At 44.7% G+C, this 20445-nt stretch overlaps 1 protein-coding gene across 5 annotated transcripts in view; it reads left to right on the top strand.

Annotated features, from left to right (window-relative positions):
• The window catches only part of PDZD2 (PDZ domain containing 2), a 198334-nt gene that overhangs the window by 83422 nt on the left and 94467 nt on the right, over positions 1-20445 (top strand). The window lies entirely within an intron of this gene.

Genomic DNA, 20445 nt, shown 5'->3' with positions numbered 1-20445 from the left:
AAACAAAAGTCTGTTGGTGTTTAGTGGGCTTCATACATGTAGGGCATAGGCGTACTTAATTCTTAGTTCACATTTACTTTATGGAGATACAAATTCAATGCTTCTGCTCAGCTCTGCATTTTGGCAGAGTCCTCTCTAGCAGCGGAACTGGGGGGACCTTCTAAATGAAGCTAACAAGTAAAATATGCTTTGAAATGGAGTGCAGATGGGAAGCGTCTAAGGATTGTGTTGCACAACAGTGTGCTCTCTGTGTGTGCCATTCAGCTCACAAAACTCTAGGTCTTATGAATGCGTCCGCAATCTGAACTGGACCCCGTGCTGCTCAGAAATATCACATTAGTACCTCTAACAACAGCAGCTCTCGTGGGAAAGGTTAATTCCTCTCTCTCCTAACAGCACTTCTGATGCCTGACACCTCTGGTCAGCGTGTTTGTTAGAAATATCTGTATCCCACGCTTTTAATTCCAAAGTGTTCTCAAATTGGTGAATAAGAAGAGAAACTGGTGTTTGCTGGTTCAGGTGGGTGGCATCTGAACTTTTGCAGAGCTGTTTCATGAGCTATGCAGATGTTTTTTGCATCCAAAAGCTTTATTTTAGGTTCCTATTTTCATACTGACTAATAGAAATAGGCTGATAGGTGCACCCTTGACAGCCGAAGTCGAAGCTCTCTACTTTCCACTTACCCCCCCATCTCCCCCTTTCTTCAGGGAGTGTCTCTCTGGCACCATCTCCTGGCTCAAAATGGGGATCCCCCTTCACGTAGGGGGTATGGAGAGATGGGAGACATCCAGGTGGTTTTAGTAAAACTGGGGTGAGGTGCGTGCTGAAAGCATTTCTTCTTGGGCTTGACCTGCAAACGTATTCAGTGTGATAAGTCCAGCTTCCAGCTGGAGTGGGAAATAGGTGCTCACTTTTTCATGGGAGGAGAGCTTATGTTTCTTATGGTGACTAAATATTATCATGATATTTAGAAAACCGTAATTTAATATTTTGCTCCTCATACAGCTCTGCTGGAAGGGTTAGTCATCCTGCCTGATATATCTCTATGCGTGATCTTTCGGTGGAAATGTGTTAATGATATATCCTTTATGTCATGATTTTTCTGCATGGTCAGGAAAGTGTGTTGTCTGCAAATTATTAATCCTCTTGAAATAGAAAACCTGTGGCAGTATGGAAGGATCTTGCTGTGATTTAGCAGATGTATGACTATGCACGGACTTTGTGCATGAGCAGAAGGAATTCTTCCTTTGAGGAGGATCTTGTGTATGCCCTGTCTTTAGTGGAAAACCACTTCACATCCAGAAGGCACAAGGAAAAGAGCCTTAACCAGACAGTGATACCAAGGTGCCTGCCCTCCTCTTAACAGCCAAACTTATGCATCCATCCACTGCTCCCCAAAGGGAAAGGAGAAGGTGGCAGACTTTGTTCAGACCCTGATCCTTGAGATGCAGTTGGAGGGAGCAGAGCAATAACTTTCTGAAGCTCACAGGTATGTGAAGTGGAAGAGATCCTTTTTGTTTCCATTTAGATGCCCTGCGTTTCCCAGCAAACACCAGCTAGACCTGTATATGCCACTGCAGTTTAATGCTTCATTGTTATTTTTTAAACAGTGATAAGCGATGTGGTCTTAGCTTAGGGTAAGGACTGAGACAGCATGATGTGGGGTAGGAATTCCCTATGTGTTTTTGAGCGGCACTATCCCCTTTGAATCCACATTTCCAAGGAATGGAAATGTGATGAATTTTTCCAAGTGATGGTTGTGGAGCTCTGCCACAGTGCATGTAGCCCTTCCTATGGCCACAATTTTTTCTGTCCCAGGGCAGTGTCCCCTGTGTGCATGCAGAGTTTCCTCCTCATGTGCACAGACTGACAGCAGGGCTGTCCCTGGGAAGAGACGAGTCTCTGGTGGGCTGTGGTGGCCCAGGGCTGCTCTCTGGTCATCCAGAGCCTCTCCCTTGAGGCTGAACATTGGCATGTCTCTGAAAGCATATCAAGTCTGCAGTTTTCTGCAGAGGGGAAAATAGAAGCTTCTGAGCAGATTCGCTCTATATATTCTACCAAGTCTGCTTTTAGCTTTTTACCATGCTTTCTGCCTGCTGCGGCCACCACCAGCCCCCAAAGCTGAGCTGAATTATTTTCTGCCTTACGTACCACCAAGAGAAACATCAGCTGCAAGAGATTCCAGCTGCAGAACTTGTGTGTGCAGCATGTCTTGCTTAGATGTTACTTCCTTAATAAAATTGCTCATTTGGTGTAAAGAGTTGTTGGCTGGTTTGGGCTTTTTTTTTTTTTTTTTTTTTTTTCCTGTTTTTTTAATTCTCTTCCTTCTAGCCCTGGGATAAGACAGTCAAGTTGTATTCTCCCTGGCTTGTTTTCTAAGTTAATTTAAGGTACAGTCCACAGTCCTGGCAGAGCTGTGATTGCAGAGAACTTGAAGCGATAGCCTGTTTAAAACGTGTGGGCAGAAATGGATGCTTTTGTGGGTACTGCATGTTCACGAAGGACAGCAGAAAGGCAGCAGCCCTTGGAGAATGCCTCACAGGATTCAGCTGCGGAGCTGCTTGCAGCCAGACTCATGAAAATGCTGGTTGCAAGGACTCTAGGGAAGTTTGGGTCATCTGAATATGCCTTCAGTTCGTGTACATATGCATGCATGGTTTCACTCACATTAGGCTGAGATGTGTTTCCTCGTAGTCCTGTCACTTTTCCTCTTCCCCTGCCCTTCCCCATCCTCCAGCCCTTGCCCCAGGGTTGCTGTGGCTTGGGCAGAGAGCTCTGGTTTGCAGCGAAGCCCAGGCTGCCTGCAAGGTGCTGCGCAGCCCATGGAGCAGGGCTCGCTACCTCTGCCCTGCCTGATGGATGGGAAATACTGTGCTTGTAGGAGGGCTGTCAGTCCTGGAGTAAATGCACTGAATGTTTCACTGGGCTAAAGGCTTGTAACAGCCCAAGACTGCTAATGAGGAATAATATGTTCAGTTAAAATACACGGTGGAATTCCACTGTTGCAGGCCAAAATGTAGTTAAGTGAGCAAGAGCTTAACCCCGGCTGCTGGGGAAGTGCTCCCCTTTGTGCAGAGTGCTCTGTAGATGTTGACAGCGATCAGAGGCTGAAGTTACCTGTCACTGGAGCCAAAAGCTGGCACAGGTCGTGGTCCATTTTATGGAGTTGTGGAGAACTGAGGTGTGCAAAAATGCTTCTCCTTTGGGATCCAGCCTTGGTCCATCTCATGTCCCACAGGGCATCTCCAGGTCTTCTGGTCACAGGGAGGTGGTTGTAGCACACCAGGTGGTCTCAGAGCAGAGCTGGCTCAGGTGAAATTGATCCACGTAGCTCATACTGAGCATCAGAAAATGGTTTTGCTGCTCCTAGGCCTGCACAGGACAGAGTCTGGCTGTGTTTGCTTAGCTCTGTGCTGGGGTGAGCTGGTCCAGGACTGCTGGCTTGGGGCATGGCATGCCCACGGCTCTCCCCCTGACAACAGAAGAGGGAATAAGTCTAATGCTGCCAGCATGAAACACAAGTTGAGTAACACTGTGAGGGGAAGGCTGTTTGCATAGCTGCTAGCATTGCTTTCTGGAGACTGGGGTTCCTGTCGGCAGAGTTCGCTTGATTTGTCCCCCAGCATCCTAAGCACTTCCTCCACTATGGAGAAGATCTTGGCTCTGGGTAAATTGTGCCGGTGCTGAAGATTTGCAGTAACTTGCAGAATTTGACCTTTTGTCTCAACAAACTGTGGTGCGGCTTCCAAGTACTGCCATAAGCCTGTACAAAATACACAGGGAATGTATCCGTAAATCCAGGCAGCTGCTGGTGAGCAGGGAAAGGAACTGGGCAGTGCTGATGTTGCTGACACAGGAGTTGGGGAGAGGGGCAGGAATCTCACCCTACTGGGCAGGAAGGAAACACATTTTCAAGTTCTTGTCCGTAATCCAGGACAGTTCAGGAATGCTTCAGCAGGGTCAGCTTTTGCTCTGGTTGTTCACAGATGATCTCGCAGTTTGGGGAGAGGGTAACTCTACCAGCAAAGGATCTTTGTCCTGTGTCTTTGATTGCTGACCTTCCTCTTTTGGGGACAGGATGTTTTTGAGGCGGTCTGATCCAGTTATAGCTCTTGTGCTCTTCTAGGTCAAAGCTGAAAGAGCAGAGGGGAGGAGGATGCAGCAGCCAGAGTAAAAAGTTATGGAGATCCTTAAACACACAGTCTTGTAGGAAACGGCTTTTAAAAGAGATGTTTAAAATATGAATGAGCATGAGATGTAAATGACTTGCTAAGAGGCCAGCTTCCAGACACGGGATAACCATAAGGGACTGCTTGGCTTGTACTGGGTATTCATCCAACTGGCTGGAGTTTCTGGCTCTTTCCCAGATTCTTCAATGTGAAAATATTTATTGAAAGCGACTTCTTGATTCCACAGGTCTTGACCAGTGACCTAGAGATAAGTGTGATGTGCTGAGCTGATACTCATGCCTTTTCAGTTTGGGTACAGAATGGATTTGTTTGTTGACTGCTGTTTGTGAAGTGACATCTCCTGTGTAAACCACTTCCCTTGCTTGGCTGGTGATGAGCCAACTGATAAGAAATTGGGGAAAGTTGCTTTCTTCAGTAATGAGAAGTTAATCCTTCTGGGAATAAAGCTGTGCAGGGTATAGAAATGCTTTGTGTGCCACCTCAGTTTTTTCATGTTGTTCGTGAAATAAGGACAAAAAGTAAAAAAACAATGGTGGGAACCACCAGGCACCACCTGTCTGACAAGACCCAACAGTGGCGTGGGAGGTCTTTGAAGATGTAACTGGTGAATTCCATGTGCTGGCATTTGAAGAGCACAGCGAGGACAAGAGAGTGAGAATGAGAAAGGGCTGTGGATGGGATAGAGAAATGGTTCTCTAGGGAGATGGATGCATCTGCAAGAGGCAGCAAAGGAAAATCTCTGTAAAGTGCCTGCTGGAAGAGGAAATGAGCCGAGGTAGGTAGATTGAGTTTGTTTGCTTGGCACAGTTGTGTTACGCTCTGTTCCTGCTTAAATGACACCTTTGACGTAAAGAAAGCTTTCTGGTCTTGCTGGCTGGCTGTGAGTTGCTGAAGGGAGGAATAACGAGTGCAGAGTTGAATCAGAGCTTGATCCTCAGGGATGGAGCCGGGTGTCTGGTCCACGCAGGGAAGCTGCTCTCAGATCTGCTCAGCCCCTGCTGGCAGCTTTGGCTGCAGCCAGCATCCTCAGCCAGAATTTGAGCTGCGGATGGGAAGCTCCTCTTTTGTTTGGGTGCAGAGAACCTAATTCATACGTGCTGTTTTGCAGAAGGTTAAGTGGTGGTACAAAACAGCAGTGAGGGCTGAGACCCCAGCATTTTTCCATGTGTCCATGCAGCAAAGTCTTCTGGCTGCTTGAGGTGCCACTGGGGCTCCGAAGGGAAGCCTCTCTTCAGGCTGCTCTCTCCAGCTGGACTTAAGTGAAATTGTTTATGATTTACACCAGTCTACAGGAATGTGACTGTTCTCTCCGAGCTGTAGGTTCTGTTTTAATCTGTGGATAAAGGCAAACAGGGTCTCATGCCTTAAGTCCGGCTGCTGCAATCCTTTTAAAGCGTTGCTTTTACTTAAAAACCATGAAGCGCCTTCCAATGCAGCTTCTAAAGAAGAAGCTGAGACCAGCCAAGATGGTTTCTGAAGTTATCCTCCAGGGGAGAAACTTCTAAAGAAGCCGCCACTCAGACGTGGTACTTGAGCAGCCTTCCGGAAACAGCTGTTAGAGATGCAGAAAGCCGAACTGGAATCTGGTTCAGGGCTGAAAAGTTAGTTTTGCCATTAAAACTAAAATTTAAGAGAGTCCAGCTGCCTGCAAAGTGCAGCAGCTGGCTGAGCAGCCAGGGCGCTCCTGGAGGAAAAGGGAAAAATATGTGTTATATTGTCTTCCATGAGCTCAGCTGCCCTTTAAAAACAAACACAATGTCGGCCAAAGGCTGTTGTTTGCATTGTAGGTGAATTGCAGGAGAGCACTTAGGGGACATGGGGACACATGCTGGTAGTTTTAAGGACACTTTTTACAACCGCTTTTAATTTAATGCAGATTTCAAGACCCATAATGTAGGAGCTGTTTCCACTATGCAGTACCATTGCTGACCACAGCCTCTGGCCAGTGCTTCGTTAAGAGAAGGAAATTGTCTTGTATTGTGAAGAAGTCTGAGGAAGGGGATGTCAGGTATTCTAGTCTCAAAATTGCAGCAAAATGAAAGCATTGGATTGTGGTCAAAGGATAGAGGGAAACAGCATTTATCTTTCTATTAACTTTTGGCTATTGACTCCTTTTTTATTCATGGCTAGAGAGTTCCAGGGGGGAAACCTGAAATGAGTTTATAGTGCTGTTTGTGGCTTTTCTAAATCAGATGGGGGAAGGTGATACTGAAGAAAAGTGTGTTGGGGTGGTCCTCCTTCATCGCATGTATACAGTTATTAGCAGCAGCTGTGTGTGCAAGTCTTTTGGAGTCTAGTTTCTATCTATCCTCCTACATTTTAAGCCTTCACTGTTGAGATCATACCAAAGGCATAAACATCCATGGGTCTCTCCTGTAACATCTGGAATGGTGTTTGCATATATATATTGGAGAAAAATGGCTTTGCATTGTGTGGGTATTCAGCCACCCTCTACTTGCACTCCTGCACCCTTCTCACGCTCGCTTGACTGTCTGCAGAAGCATGTCTTGAAGGGTTGTGTCAAAAGCATCAGTCATGGTTTTTTACAGTGATTGACATTAATTAGCCTATGTTTTCCTTCTCCTCGCCCCCCTCTCTCCCCATCACCTTTTTGACTTCATGTTTTTCCATTGAAACAGGGTTTAATTTGGAAGAACATGATTGTAAATGGTCCTTGTTTGCACCTGCCTGTACTGTTAATTTTCTTAGGTAATGTGAGAAAAATCTAAAATAATTTTATTCAGACAGGATCTTCTGTGAAGCTATTTTATTTGCGATTGCAATGGCGGGCGTCCTGCCAATCAGGAGTGCATTACACTAAACAAATCATAACCTTTTATTCCTTCTTACCTGACACCTGATTACCTCCCCTGTTTCCTCACTGGCTGAGTACTACAGGTTCACAAGCTACTCGATGCTCCTCTATACCATATATGTACAATTTTTCTTTTTTTCAACTGTTTAATTTCTCCTTTCTTATGATTTGAGAACTTGTGATCTTTGTTTTACTGTTCTCAGACTGCTCATCCTGTTTTTCTCAAGCTTCTACCTTGTTTTGGAGCTGTGAGGCCTCCTACTGTCTACTTACCTACTTAGCATTTCTCCTTATTCTGACTACACAACTACCTTGGACTACAAAAAAATGATTCTCTACTGCAAAAACACAGCTTAGTTTCTCACAGTAATATCGGGGACTAGTGGGGGAATTCAGCCGTGATAGTGAATTGCTTGCTATCATGGTGATGGTTTTTAAAGCCTTCAGCAGTAATAGTGTTACCTCTTCCCTCTGGAACCTCACCCTTTTCCTTTTCTTTAGCAGTGTTTTTCTTCCATCCCCAGCCATTTCAAGTGGACTGCCATGCCCTTCACCAGTCTTCCTTCCTTGGACTCGACTGGAGCATAACCTCAAGTTTTCTGGGGAAAAGTCTTCCTCTTTTCAGTGTGCAGTGACTCAGGAAGTCAGTCCATATGTAAAACAGCTCGTACTGTGTATCAGTAGTGTGTGTCTGGGCTCTCTGTATGCCCAAAGTCCGGTGATGGCACAAGACCTGGCTGCAAGGTGAGAGAAGGACTGGCAGGTTTTGAGGTAGCAGCACAGCTCCCACAACTTGGTCACTGGGCTTGTGGGCTGCATGTGGTGAGGAGCTGTGTTACCAGTGTTGGCTTTGGATCTCTTCCATGCTTGGCTTTGTTTTGGGCTATCTCAGGCAGCCATGCTATCGATTTTCTTGCACTGAACAATCAACCTCCTGCCTCATTTTGACTTTTGGCAAGCTTTGCTCAGCTTGCATTATTTTGGTGGTTATAAGCCTTTTTTCAAATTCCAACCTAAACCTCTTTATGGCTGGCTTATGCTGCTTTATCTTTCTGTTTCTCCTTCAAAGAGAGCCCTCCTTTTGCTCCAGTAGCAAAGCCAACTTCTTTTTGTCTCATGAGAGAGGTCATCTTACCGACCTTTTCTTGCCTTACTCCACTCTCACTTAACCTTTCCTGAACTCAGTAACCTGAAATCTCACATTGTTCCAGCTGGGACCTTACTGGTGTCTTGTATATTTTCCCGTGCCTTGCTGAGACTTCAGGCAGCACACGACTTTTTTATGGTCTTGCTGTGAGCTACAAAACCACCTAAGTCTTTCTCTTTCTGTGTCATTTCCAGCTGTTGAGCTCCCAAGCTGCAGAAAATATTTCTTTAATCCCAGAGTGCATGACTGCACTTGGCTTGATTATAAGCTGTGCCTCCCATCAGTTGTTTTAGTCCTCAGATGTTCTGAATAAACTTCTGTGCATCTTCTTGAGTTGACAAACTTTCCCAGCAGTCTGCTTTCTGCAGATTTCATTTGTACTCCCCTACTTTCCCTACCAAGGGAATTAGTGAAATTGTTAGATAAGACTGTCCCAAGGCACAGCTTTTAGGAAATTTGTTTATAGTTTGTCTTTCTCACCAGAATTTCACCATCTGCACAAGCTGCTCTTCTTCTGGATTTTGGGAGGAGCTTGGTTTGGCTCTAACATGTGTCCTAAATAGTAAACAGGATGGATTGTCGAGATGGGCTGCAGGCAAGCACTGTGAGTGCAGGGTGTTGGCAATGAGCATGCATGTGTCAGAGTGGTGATCTTAAATATTTCCTCTTGGTGGGTGAAAAATGGCTTTGTATTCTCTTTCTTTGTGTTCTGTTATTATCGACTCTTAACAGTTCCTGGTGAAGGTTTTTGTTCGTTTCAAAAAAATTAATGAAAGATTATAGATACATGAAACCAGTGATTTGAATGTAAAGTGAAGATGGCATTTTTCATTTGTAGTCTTAATAGCTGTAGGAATGACCAGAGCTGAAAAACATCAACTCTGTCAGCTCTGGGCATTGTAGACATGACTGAAATAGTATTGTCACTGTCTCACTTGCTTATCAGAGTATGCTCTCTGGCAGAAATGGTCTTAAAAAGCTTCCTCTGTGCCCTGCTTGATTGCTAGAGCCAGAAGACCAGAATAGATCATCTCCATGGGCCTCATCCAAGCCCATCTCCAGCTCAGAGAGGTTCACTGTGATCTCCCTGTGCTTTGAGTAAACTTGCAGCCCTTTCTACAAACAGCAAATATACCAAGTTGGTCATTTGGAGGACAATAAAAAAAAAACGAAAAAAGGGAAAAAAAAACACCACAGATTTTGGAAGCATTCATTGTATATGCCTAAAATGGCCAATAATCTGAATAATTAATGGAAAAGGTGACAGATCTAGGGCATTAGCTTAATACTTTTCAAGAATGCACATGTGTGTTTCAGAGAGAGTAATCTGTTCTTGCATGATGTTCACTTAAATCAGTGTCTGAGTAAGGCCATCAGGTACTCCAAATCTGCTCTTAACTGCTAAGTTGCCTTTGTTCAGTAGCTTTAAAGCTCACCTGGAGAATTCTAGCCAGTAAAATGAGCAAACAAGCCTTGCCTGATAGCTCTGCAGGAGATGAGGAGCTCAGTGGCATCTGCAAGATGCTCAGCTGAGACAGTGAGCATGCAGGCTACACTGGTTTGAAAATGGACAACATTTGCTGTCCAGTCACAAAAATTCATATGTGACAATTTACTCTGAGTGTGTGTACCTGAAGAGACACTTTGGAATTTTGTACTTGTATTAGTATGTGGCGAGGAGCCTGCCTTCAACTATTATATATATTTTTTTTCTGCTAAAGAGTAATCTAAAGGTAGGATTTTCTTTCATGCCTGACATCTGCTCCCTGCTGCTAATCTGCATGTTTTTGCTGATAGGGATGTGAGGGTCGGGTTCACAGAATCCCTGTTAAAGTCATGGGGCAGCCTATTATTGGGTGGATTACTATTTAAATGTGCATCAGTCTTCAGTGCTTATTTTATTATTATTATTTTAAAAATTATTTTCTTGGCTGATCCATTTCAGTTGCATGGTAGAGGCTTTTTATTGCTTAGGTAAGAAAATGTTCTGTTTGAGGTCCAAATACTTTCTGTGGAGGTGTGGAAGCCCCAGTTCTCAACAGGGGTTATTTAAGGCAACATTTGTATGCTGGGTGGCCAGTGTAAGAGGCTTTAGCCACAGCCTTAGATCTGCTCAACCATGAAGCCTGTGCAAAAAAATCCTTCCCAAGCAGTGAGCCAGTTTTTGTCCTGACGCCTGGATGCAGCTGGAGTGTAAATGGTGATGGGAAGAGGATAGGCTGGTGGGGAGGATTTTGCCAGCCTATGAGAGACCTTTGGCATTGTCCCTGGTTTCGGTTCTGGTGTTTTCTCATATCCCTTGGACATGGCTTTCAAGACCTTGCCACTCCAGCTGTAGCGTTGCGTGGGCTGCGTCGCTGCATACCAGCCCGGGAATGTTAACCGGAGTTATAATGGGCTCTTATTTTGACCCCGTGATTTAAAACAAACTCTCTAACATGTGGTTGTGGCTCGCGTGTTGTCACTTTACAGCACTTGCAGTTTCAAAACAGATGACTGAAATCGCAGTGGTTTCTGAGAACACACTTGCTTTCTCCTCAAGGTCTTCCTCCTCGTGGCATGGTTCACTTCCCCGGAGCCTGGCGTGCTGTGGGGACCCAGATGGTCCCACTGTGCGTGCTGTGCCTCCCTTCCCCGGAGTCTCCACCACGGAGCTGCCACTCACGAATCAAATATTTCAAATGCTGACATTGCCACGAACGAGCTTCCCGTGATGTTCAGCCTGAACGCGGGTGAAGTTAATGGTCCCATTGGCACGCATGGGGAAGATGCGGCAGAGCTGAAGATGAGCAGCGGAAGCATTGAATTTGTCTTATCGTGTTAAGATTTATAGTGTTTGCTGTCTCGTATCTTATCCTCATTTAAAGTACACACTTAGGCATGGCTTGTTGATATAAAACATGCCAAATCTCCGTTGCTGAATTTACGGGTAAGACACAAGGCCAAAGTTCTGTCTTAACTCCAGTATAGGATTTTCCTTTATTAAGGGTGGTAAAGCAATGGCTTATTGGGACTTTGGGGCCAGATCCTCTCTCAGAATAAATAAAGCTAAGCTCATTTATGGCAATTGAGCATTAATCTCTATAAGGCTTCTCTGAAGATGTATTGCAGGGAATGTAACAAGGAAGAGAGCTCATTATTTTCAAAGAGAAGTGACAGATGAGAGCATATTTCTAGTGCACAATTACCATCACTCTTTCTTTTTAATCACATAACTTAAAATGTCTAGCAGCCACTGCAGTGGCAGTATTAGTGAATGGAAGCTGGATATATTCACAACAGTGTGAGTAGGATGATCTTCCTTTTTTTTTTTTTTTTTTTCAGTAAAACTTGCCGAATAACTAATTTTCAAAGATCAGACTCCTAAAGCACAGGACTGAGGTTATGATAGGCTGGAGGACATTCATGGCTCAGTAAAGGATCACTGGTGTATGAAATGGTAATTGATCCGGGGAGCACCAGGAGCACTGAGCCAGATCATGTTCTTTGCAGGTTCCAGTGCAGTGATGGAGACTATATGAATCTTGGCACAAAGGGTTAAACAAGATTAACCTACCACGTTCTGCAGGGATGGCACTGAAACAAAATACACTGTGTTCAGAACTTTTGGGGTGGTTCACTGGAGAAGTGATTTAACGTGCATGCAGGTCTAACCTCTGCATTTGTTGTACAGATGCAACCAGAGGTGTCGCTTCCCTCGGAAAGGGCTTCTGTGATTTATTGCTGGTCTATGTCTGACCGGTCCCCACAAGACACTTAAGAAGTTAATGGTGTTTGTTACGCACCTGTGGATGCTATGTTAGTAGTGAGGATCCTTTTAAGTGTATTATCTTCTGAGGAAACTTGTTTTTCTGTGTCAAAAAAGGCTGCTGTAGCACTTCAGTTCTGAAAAAAAAAAAAAAAAAAACCTACAAAAAAAAAAGGAAAAATCCCCACCCTGCTGCTGTTTTTAGGTATTTGCCTGTGGCCTACAGGACTCACCTCACCATGAAGTCCTAACAAAACTGGTTTTGTGTGGGTAGTTAAGCAAGTAAGGCTTAGCATTTGTGAGGCTGGACTTTGTGCCTCTCGGTTCTCCGGGCACTTCTGGGGTGTCTGATCTGCGTGGAGCAGCAGCTGCTCTCTGTCTCCATGGGCTGCTGGAATCCCAAATTTGGGACTTCCCATGTTTGTTGGCTTGTTTGGAGATTATCCAGCATCCATTCCTCTCCATTGGGGGTGGGAGGGTCCCCTGAATAGACTGTTTCCTTTCCTTTTTGGGGGTGGGTAGCATCTGTGGGGTTTATACAGAGGCTTGTAAGCTTTGCTTGGCTTAATCCTGTTTAATACAGAGGCTGTATGAGAGTGTGTTTGCCGCAGACTGGACCCCACCAGACCTCTCACAGTGTTCCCAGTCTGGTGTGCTTGCAAAATAGTTTTTCAGCTCTTCCAAGGCAGTAAAATCACCAGAACGGGTGGGACAGACACCCTTTATTGAAAATGTGGAGAAGTTGAAGCTAAGCTAGAAGCCACTCATAGCCAGTCCCATAGAAGGAGGCTGCCTAGGGCAATTAGCTAATTAGCTAATCTTTGCTCCACCAATTCTCTGTGCCATTCTGGAGAAAACAAACCAGAGGAAAACTCTTTTTGCCTTCAGTTTTTAACTCAAAGCAGTCTCCTTGTAATGGTAATTTTAGAAAAAAAATGCAGGTAAATTGGTTCTTGCTTGGGGGTTAGAGCTGTTCTGTTTGTGTAGTGCATTTGGGTTAGTAAAACTGTGTGTGTTAGCTGTAAAAAGCATGCTTAGCTGAGAAGAAGTGTATGAGAAACCCTACGTGAAGCTGGGGGCTCTGGAGACTGTACTGCAGCAGAAAGGTGTCCTTCTCACGGGAGCAGCCCACGAGAAGCTCTCCTGTGCTGAACATCCAGGGTTTGTGCACTGTGGGGCTGATCCCGAAAATGCAGGCATCATGGAAAGCCCATCCCTGTTTCTGTGTCTGCTCAGTGCTCAGCCTGCCAGCCGGGGTCGCAGCATTGTCAGCGGGGCGCTAGAAAATCCTGGTGGAGCCAGACCATTTTCCACGCTGCTGGGAAGTCTCTGAGATGGGCTGCAGGATCTTATTCTCTTGATTTCAGTGGCTTGCTTTGAACAATTCCTTATTGTGTCTGACAACAATTGCTCAGTTCTTCATCAGAACCATGGCAGGACTGTAAATTAGGTTACTTTTTTTTTTTTTTTTCTTTTTTTTTTCTTTTTCTGCATTGGGGCTGAATCTTAAGTCCAGTGGAAGCTGGCAGTGCTGCCTGCCTGGTGGGGTTGGGATCCAGCGCTCTTGATGTGCTGTGAGTACAAGCAGTGTCCTGTGAAGCTGTTTAATAATTGATATTTATGAGCACAGTTGGAAGCACAATTGTTACCCGGAGCACAGGACATCTTCAGTTAATCAGCGTGTCTTCAGCAAGCCCTGGAAACGCACGTGTGAGGCGGGTGATGACGCAAATTAAAATCCCGTTGCCAAATGCAGGTGGAAACGCACGGAGGCAGCTGGGCTGGTTGGTAGAGCCCTCTCCGGTTTCCCAGCCACTGGAGCTGTGAGATGATTGCTGCTCCCGCTAAAAAAACGGAAATGGCAAGAAATGTTTGCTGTGGTTTGGTTCTTAATCCCCCTGTACTTCTCGTGATAGTTGTTGACACTGGGTTATTTTGCATTACTGGGTTTGGACAAAAGTTAGCCAAATGAGTGTCTTGTTGGTTCTCCCTTTCCCGTTCTGCCTCATTATGTTGTGCTGTTTGCATTATAAACATCCCAGGGTGGTGTTCAAATCCAAATAAACAGAGTTGTCATGGCAATTAAAAGAAAATTGAGGAAGCACTTCTGTTCTTGTATAATGCCTCATGTGATGCCACATTCATGGAAACGCTGTGTATAGGCAGGATAATGTCACTTTTCTGAAGAAATAATGAAATCTGAGCACCACAAATAACTGCCTGGTGGTGATGGAGCTAAGTTGTTGCACTTCTCCTTGTGGTCCTTGCAGCCTCCAGGAGCTCTGGGCGCACTGTGTAGGGCAGGCACTGAGCCTTCCCATCCATTTATTTTATATAGTTATTTATTATTTCTCCAGACTCTGATGCTTGCTGTGTGATTTGTGGAGGGTCGCTTCTGGTCTCTGCTCAGTAAATGAGCAAAACATCGCTGTTTTCTTCTCCTGACAGCACTGTGGCCATCAGCAGCTGACAGATGCTCGTAAAGTTAGGTCAGTGATACTCCACTGCCAGATGATTGTAGTTAAAGAAAAATTTATAACTGGAGAGAGCTTTTTTTTTAAAAAAAATATTTTTAATTTTTTTATTCTTCGGGTATTGATTGATTGACTTTTAGCTGAAGCCAATACATTTTTGGACAGATGAGAAACAGATCTTTTGTGAGAATTCCTTGTGTGTCTGTTTGCTTTAAGAATGCTTTTAATACTTGGCTCAAAAGAATTTAATCTTTTTTTTTTTTTTTTTTTTTTTTTTTTTCCAGAAGATGATCATTTTATAGCATATGGCACATTAAAGTTAATACAGGTATTCAGAGTGCATGAAAGGTTTTTTGTATATATGTTTTTAACACAAAAATAACTTGCATACCAGCAAATGCCATCAGCTCATTCTCTCCCTTCACTCTGTTCTCAGATCATTTCAGTTGTTTAATCTTTTACAGACATGCTTTCTTAAATTCAGGACCCTAACTCTATGGTTTATATTATGGTTCAATTTTCTTGGACGAATCTTATCTCAGAACAAGTTCATTACATATGAACTGGGCAAATGCAAAGCATAACAAGTAATTAACGACAACTGTCTTAGTGCAGAGGTCACAGAAGTGAGGTACGTGCATACATTAGGACATATCCTAAAATTTGAACATCAGGCTGCTTGCTGACAATACTGGAAGGATTTGAGGATGAAGGACAGAAACACTAACCATGCAGCTGAATGAGGAGAAAATGCAAAATAAAACAGTGTGGTTGTATTTTAGCAGTGCACCTCTATTGGGACTGTTGGGGTCTTAATGCTGAAGTCATTTTCTGGAGTTCAAGCATTGTGCAGAAGGCCAGGACAGGTATTTGTAGTGGTCTCTTCTGGCCTTCACAGCTCTGAACTGGGTAGCACTGGCCATGTGCTTCCAGCAGTGTAGACACAAAACGCAGAAAGCCCTCGATCTTAAGAGTTTGCAGTACAACCAGGAGAGGTGCAGAATAAACAGGATGCGCCAGAGAACTCCAGAGAGGAAATGACTGGGATGTGGTTGTTTGTGAAACTGTAGTCTTTGAGAGAGCTGTGTAGATTTATAACTGCTGGGCTTCGTGGGAGAAGCGAGCTGACAGGAGGACTTGGGATGGATGGAATAGTGCAGGGAAGGAGGAACGATAAGAGGAGTCATGCGCTGGGAGGCTTGAGGAATGGAAACAAACCACAAAGAGGCCTGACTGGACCCAGACTTTCATGGCAAGGCCTCTGAGGGAGGTGATGTGTACCCTGTACTGCAGGCCCTGCTGGTGCTGAGCCCTGCTCTGCTCCTCTGCTCAGCCCAACTAATACCCAAATGGTAAATACCATTACTGTCTGTATTGTTCTGTTTAAAATATCATTTAAACTGCAGGGATTCCACATGATAGATTCTTTTTTCCATGTGCAGTGAAAGCATTTTAAAGCAGTTAAAAAAACACATCCATACTAATTTAACTCTATAGATGCATTTCTAAAAAGTATTGAGGGCAGATAAGGAAGTCTTTGGGAGCATGCCATTTGCTGCCTCCCATCAAATGCCAAAACTTGTTAGCGGATGAGGCTTTTGGATTTCTTCTCGGCAGTCAGTGGGTTCAGAGTGGTTTCTGTCTTGTGATGCAGGATGTGAGATTCCTCTGGGTGCTGTAAATCTTTTAAATTTGTGGAGGGATGGGTTGCTTTAACTGGAAGAGATGAGCAGTAACGCAGGCTTGCTCCCCCATTCCTTTCTCCTGCATGCTGTGGGTGACTCTCAGAGACTGAACAAATTGCAGTTTACCAGGAACAGGTAGGTGTGAGATATGTGGCCACTCCTGGAAACTAATTTTAAAAATTGAGCAGATTTGAGGAGCATCGTTCTGCTGGCAGCATGCTCAAGCTCTCCTTCCATGTAGTGGCTGGGTGTTTCAGCTCAGCTTTGCTGCAGCCCATCTCGCTGTGCTGGTGCAGGGCTGGTTTCCAGAATGTGCCTTTTGCTCTATCTTTGTTCCAGCTCCTGGACACTCCAGCCTAAATGATTCTATGATTCTAAGTGATTCTGTGTCTGGAGGAGGGACTTTCCTGGTTTTGAGAGTCTGGAAAGCACCGCACTCATCTCAAGTATTTACTTATATGCTTTGTAAGGTTATGGGATGCTACTCCTGGTGATAATTCATAAATGCCTGTGTGGGTAGGGCTTTTGTTGTTGTTAGGGAAGGTCTTGGCAATGAAACCACAGTCAGAGCTGACTGGGGAGTTTACCACAATAGCGAGGATGTTGGGCCACTTAGCGAATACTCATGAGAAAACCACTCCAAAAAATTACATGTGTGCGCGCACACCTTGTGACTCCTATAACAGCCTACAGTTGAGGTGAATCTCCTGGGATAAAAAATCATATCTGTGCTGTGACTTTGTGGCTTCTCTCCTCTCTTGCTGCATGTTGACATCATGATAGGTGTCATATACATGGTGGCAACGCTAACTTGGTCTTAATCGAGAATTTTGGATGAAGATCCCATTGTGCTGCTGCACTGTGATATGTGTTTCTGTGTGACCTATGGTACATATGTGGTGCAGATGCTGCTGATGCAAGAGCTGTTGGCAGTCCTGTTCTCCAGCTGCCAGCTGCTTGTCAAAAGAAACAAAAGTCAAGGAATAGGCCAAAGCAAGTCCTAAACTGACTGTAAACCTGAAGAAATCAGTGATTTGTTTGCTCAGCTGGGAGCTGCTGCCTTTGTTGTCCCTGGAGGTGTCAGCTGCCTCAAGGAAAAGCATCGCTGTAGTGTGGGTGAGGGCTCCCTGGGGAGGGAGAGGGACCTGAAGGAGGCCATGGCAGGGAGTGAAGGGCTTTTGCAGCAGTCTAGGTATGTCCTGGGCAAGGGCCTGACTGCAGCTGGTGCCCTCCCAGGAGTCTGGTGATTGCCGGGACTCTGGCTGCTTCCTCATGTTCACTGATCCTGATCTGACCGTGCTTTGGGGCCATGTGTGGCATCTGCTTTCTCAGCTGGCACCTTCTGAGAAATAACATCATGTTTGTCCACAGCAATGACCCGGCAGAGTGTGCTCGATAAAACACCTGAGGGTAGAAATTCCCTTCATTTGGGCACCCTTATTCCTCCTGGAGATCTGAGCAAGGGAAAAGCTGTCATTGCAGGTCCTCTCCCTGAAGCTTTTCCTTTTAGATTTTCTTCCAGAGACCCCCACTGGCCTGGTTTTCGATCTGTAGCTAAAGGGAGAGCATTCATCTTTTTAAGCAAGGCAAAAGTCCCGTGGAACCGGTCAGATCAATCCGTCTGCTTTTTGCGAGAATAACAAAATTCAAATGAGACTTGTTATCTGCACGGCTTATATATTTAGGAGTTGGGTTAATTACCCTCATTAGCTTCATCTCTTGAAAGAAATGCTCTTGATCTTACCCCTTGTGCCAGAAATACAATCTGGAACGAGTCTGTGAAAATAAATAACACATTGATAAGGTTCACGCAACGACTTCTGAGTACTCTGATTCAGCAGCATCTGTCACAGTGACCGGTTCTGCCTCGCCTTGGAGGGACCCTTCAGATTATCTTTCTTGGACTTCAACTGGTAGGAGCTACCATTTAAAAATGCAGTCCACATGATTAAGAGGCATTGCTGTCTCTGATAATATTCAGTGCAGAGTACACTTGTCAGACACTGGAATCTATTTACTGAATTCTTTTCAGACAAGTCGTTTTTGGCACTTGGTAAAGTTTCCTTCCATGTGTCCTCAGTGGCTGAATGCTAATTTATTCAGAAAGGCTCGGCTCCAAATACATGAGACAGTATTTTCAGTGTTTCCTACTGTCTGGACAGCATGGTTTTTGGAAACTTTTTTTCCTTCTTTCTCCTTTGTCCCCTTAATTTCCTTTGGTAAATGTATGATGATGGTGACACTAACACTGTGTACTTACAGTAAGTGACATTATTTTGCAGTGGGAACATGGATCTCCATTGATAGCTTCTCCACTGGGAAGCACCCAATAAGCTTATGGTATCAACACAATAAATACGGTCAAAGCACCTCTGACAAATGGAATCTCTGAATTTTCTATTCCTTAGTGATTCCTCTAGCCCTGAGAATACAGTTAATTAGCTGATCTCAGCTGAATTGTCCTGAATATTTTGTTTATTTCTAACATCTGAATCAGTAGCAGAAAGAGAGGAAAATTGTAAGGAGAAAGGAATAGAAATTATAGGGTATACAAGAACAGAGATTATTAGGTCTGAGGAGTCAGTTCTTTCATTTTTGTCTGACCTTGTGAAGATGTGTAATCACTTGGTCCAAGCTTTGAAGTGAGAGTTGTTTCTCCTTTACTCCTACCATAATCAGTTCAGATACCTGTCTGTCTTTCTCTCAGCTTTACAGTACTTGATTGTTCATCGTAAATTGACAAGATGTTGACATTAAAATAAGGAAGTGCTTTTTATCACTTACAGTGTAGGAAATAAGGCACAGCTCTGCTGTGTCCTAGCACCACGTATGTTTTACAGGGTAACTTCCCTGTGTAGCCTGGCCGTGCTCTGTGTTTTCCAAGGCATCCGAGCTGCTCTGCAGCAGACGCTCAGTGCCAGTGGCCTCGTGGTAGCACTGGGAACCTCAGTGCTGATCTCATGCCTGTACCTGCTTTTGTCATTCCTGAACTCTGTGTTCTTAGACCAAATTCCCTGCAGGTCTGATCGGTGAGGCGATCTTTGGGTGTGCCGGACCAGTCATGCATGTATGTGTAACAGAGTTTGCGTGCCGGTGAGCCCTTGTGGCCACTCTTTAATTCAAAAAAATAAAAATAAAATGGTTGGAGGAGGTGATGCCCAACTTTTTATGGCTAAGGCACTTGCTCATGGATAATTGTTGGGGAGGACATTGTTAAAGCCTGAATAGACTTTTTTTTTTTTTTTTAATATATTTATATATTTATTAGAGGGAAGCTTAGATGCATCCTATTAATTAGCTGTTGATGCTCCTTTGTTGCATCTGATCTGACTCATGCCTCCTCAGCTCATGTTGAAACCTTTGGCAATAAAGGTTTTCTTGGCCAAGACAAGATCTTACTTTTTGCGAATCAGATCATTCAGACCAGTTAAGAATGTGAATGAACCAAAGCCTTCGAATTTAAGGAGCTCCTCCAAAGGTGTCTGTTTCTCACTGGGGGATCTCTTAGCCAGGGAGGATGTGTTACTAAATCCGTCCTCTGGGTTTGGTAATCCATGGGAGATCTTCCTCGTCAACCAGGTTTGAGTTTGAAGAGAAACAGGCAATTAAGTTGGGAGGCATTGGTTTCACCTGCCTACCACAAAGAGCTGGTTGGTGTCCTCCCAGTAAATTACAGCTTGCAGGAGGCAGTGATTCATCTTCACAGGCACAACAAGTGGGAGAACACTTGTTTGGCTAAGGCAATATTCGGGCCTGTTTGCACACTTATTATTTTCCTGTAGAAACTCAGGAGCAGATTGGCACATGGTGTTTCTCCTAAAGCCTCCAAAGCTTTAAAAAAGGAAATACTTTTCACCAGTATTTGCGTGGGCCCATGGTCAAGCAGGTCCGGGATGCAGCGCTGTTGAAAACGGATCTTCCTTGCAATGTTCCCAGGTTGCTTTTTAATTGCATCACTTCCCTGGTTCTCTGGTACTGGCATGTGGATGGGAACATGAAAGCACAGCACCACAGTGGCACTGATGAAGGTTGTCCTAATCCCACCTCTGGCGTTATCTCCTCATGGATTTGGTGTATGGCCCTGGGTGGTCACATCAGTCCCAATGCAGGTTTCTCCATGGCACAACATGCATGATGCTGGTGACCTGTGTGGTGCATGGGGATGTGTCAAGATTTAGGTAAACCAGAGTAGCATGTGGGAAGGGATGCCAGCCAAGTGTGGTTTGCTGATGAAATGCTTGTTTCTTACCTTGTGACTCCAGGGCCATGAGAAAGCCCACATATGCGTGGGATCCCAGTGCAGGGACCAGCGAAACCTGGAGCAGCCTGGGCTGGGAGTTCATCACTGTTGTGCAACCCATGGCTTGGGCTTGTTTTGATGGTGTG

Source organism: Aythya ferina, assembly GCF_964211825.1.
Source record: "Aythya ferina genome assembly, chromosome: Z".
In the NCBI taxonomy this organism is placed as follows: domain Eukaryota; kingdom Metazoa; phylum Chordata; class Aves; order Anseriformes; family Anatidae; genus Aythya; species Aythya ferina.
This window is presented reverse-complemented; position numbering and strand designations above follow the sequence as displayed.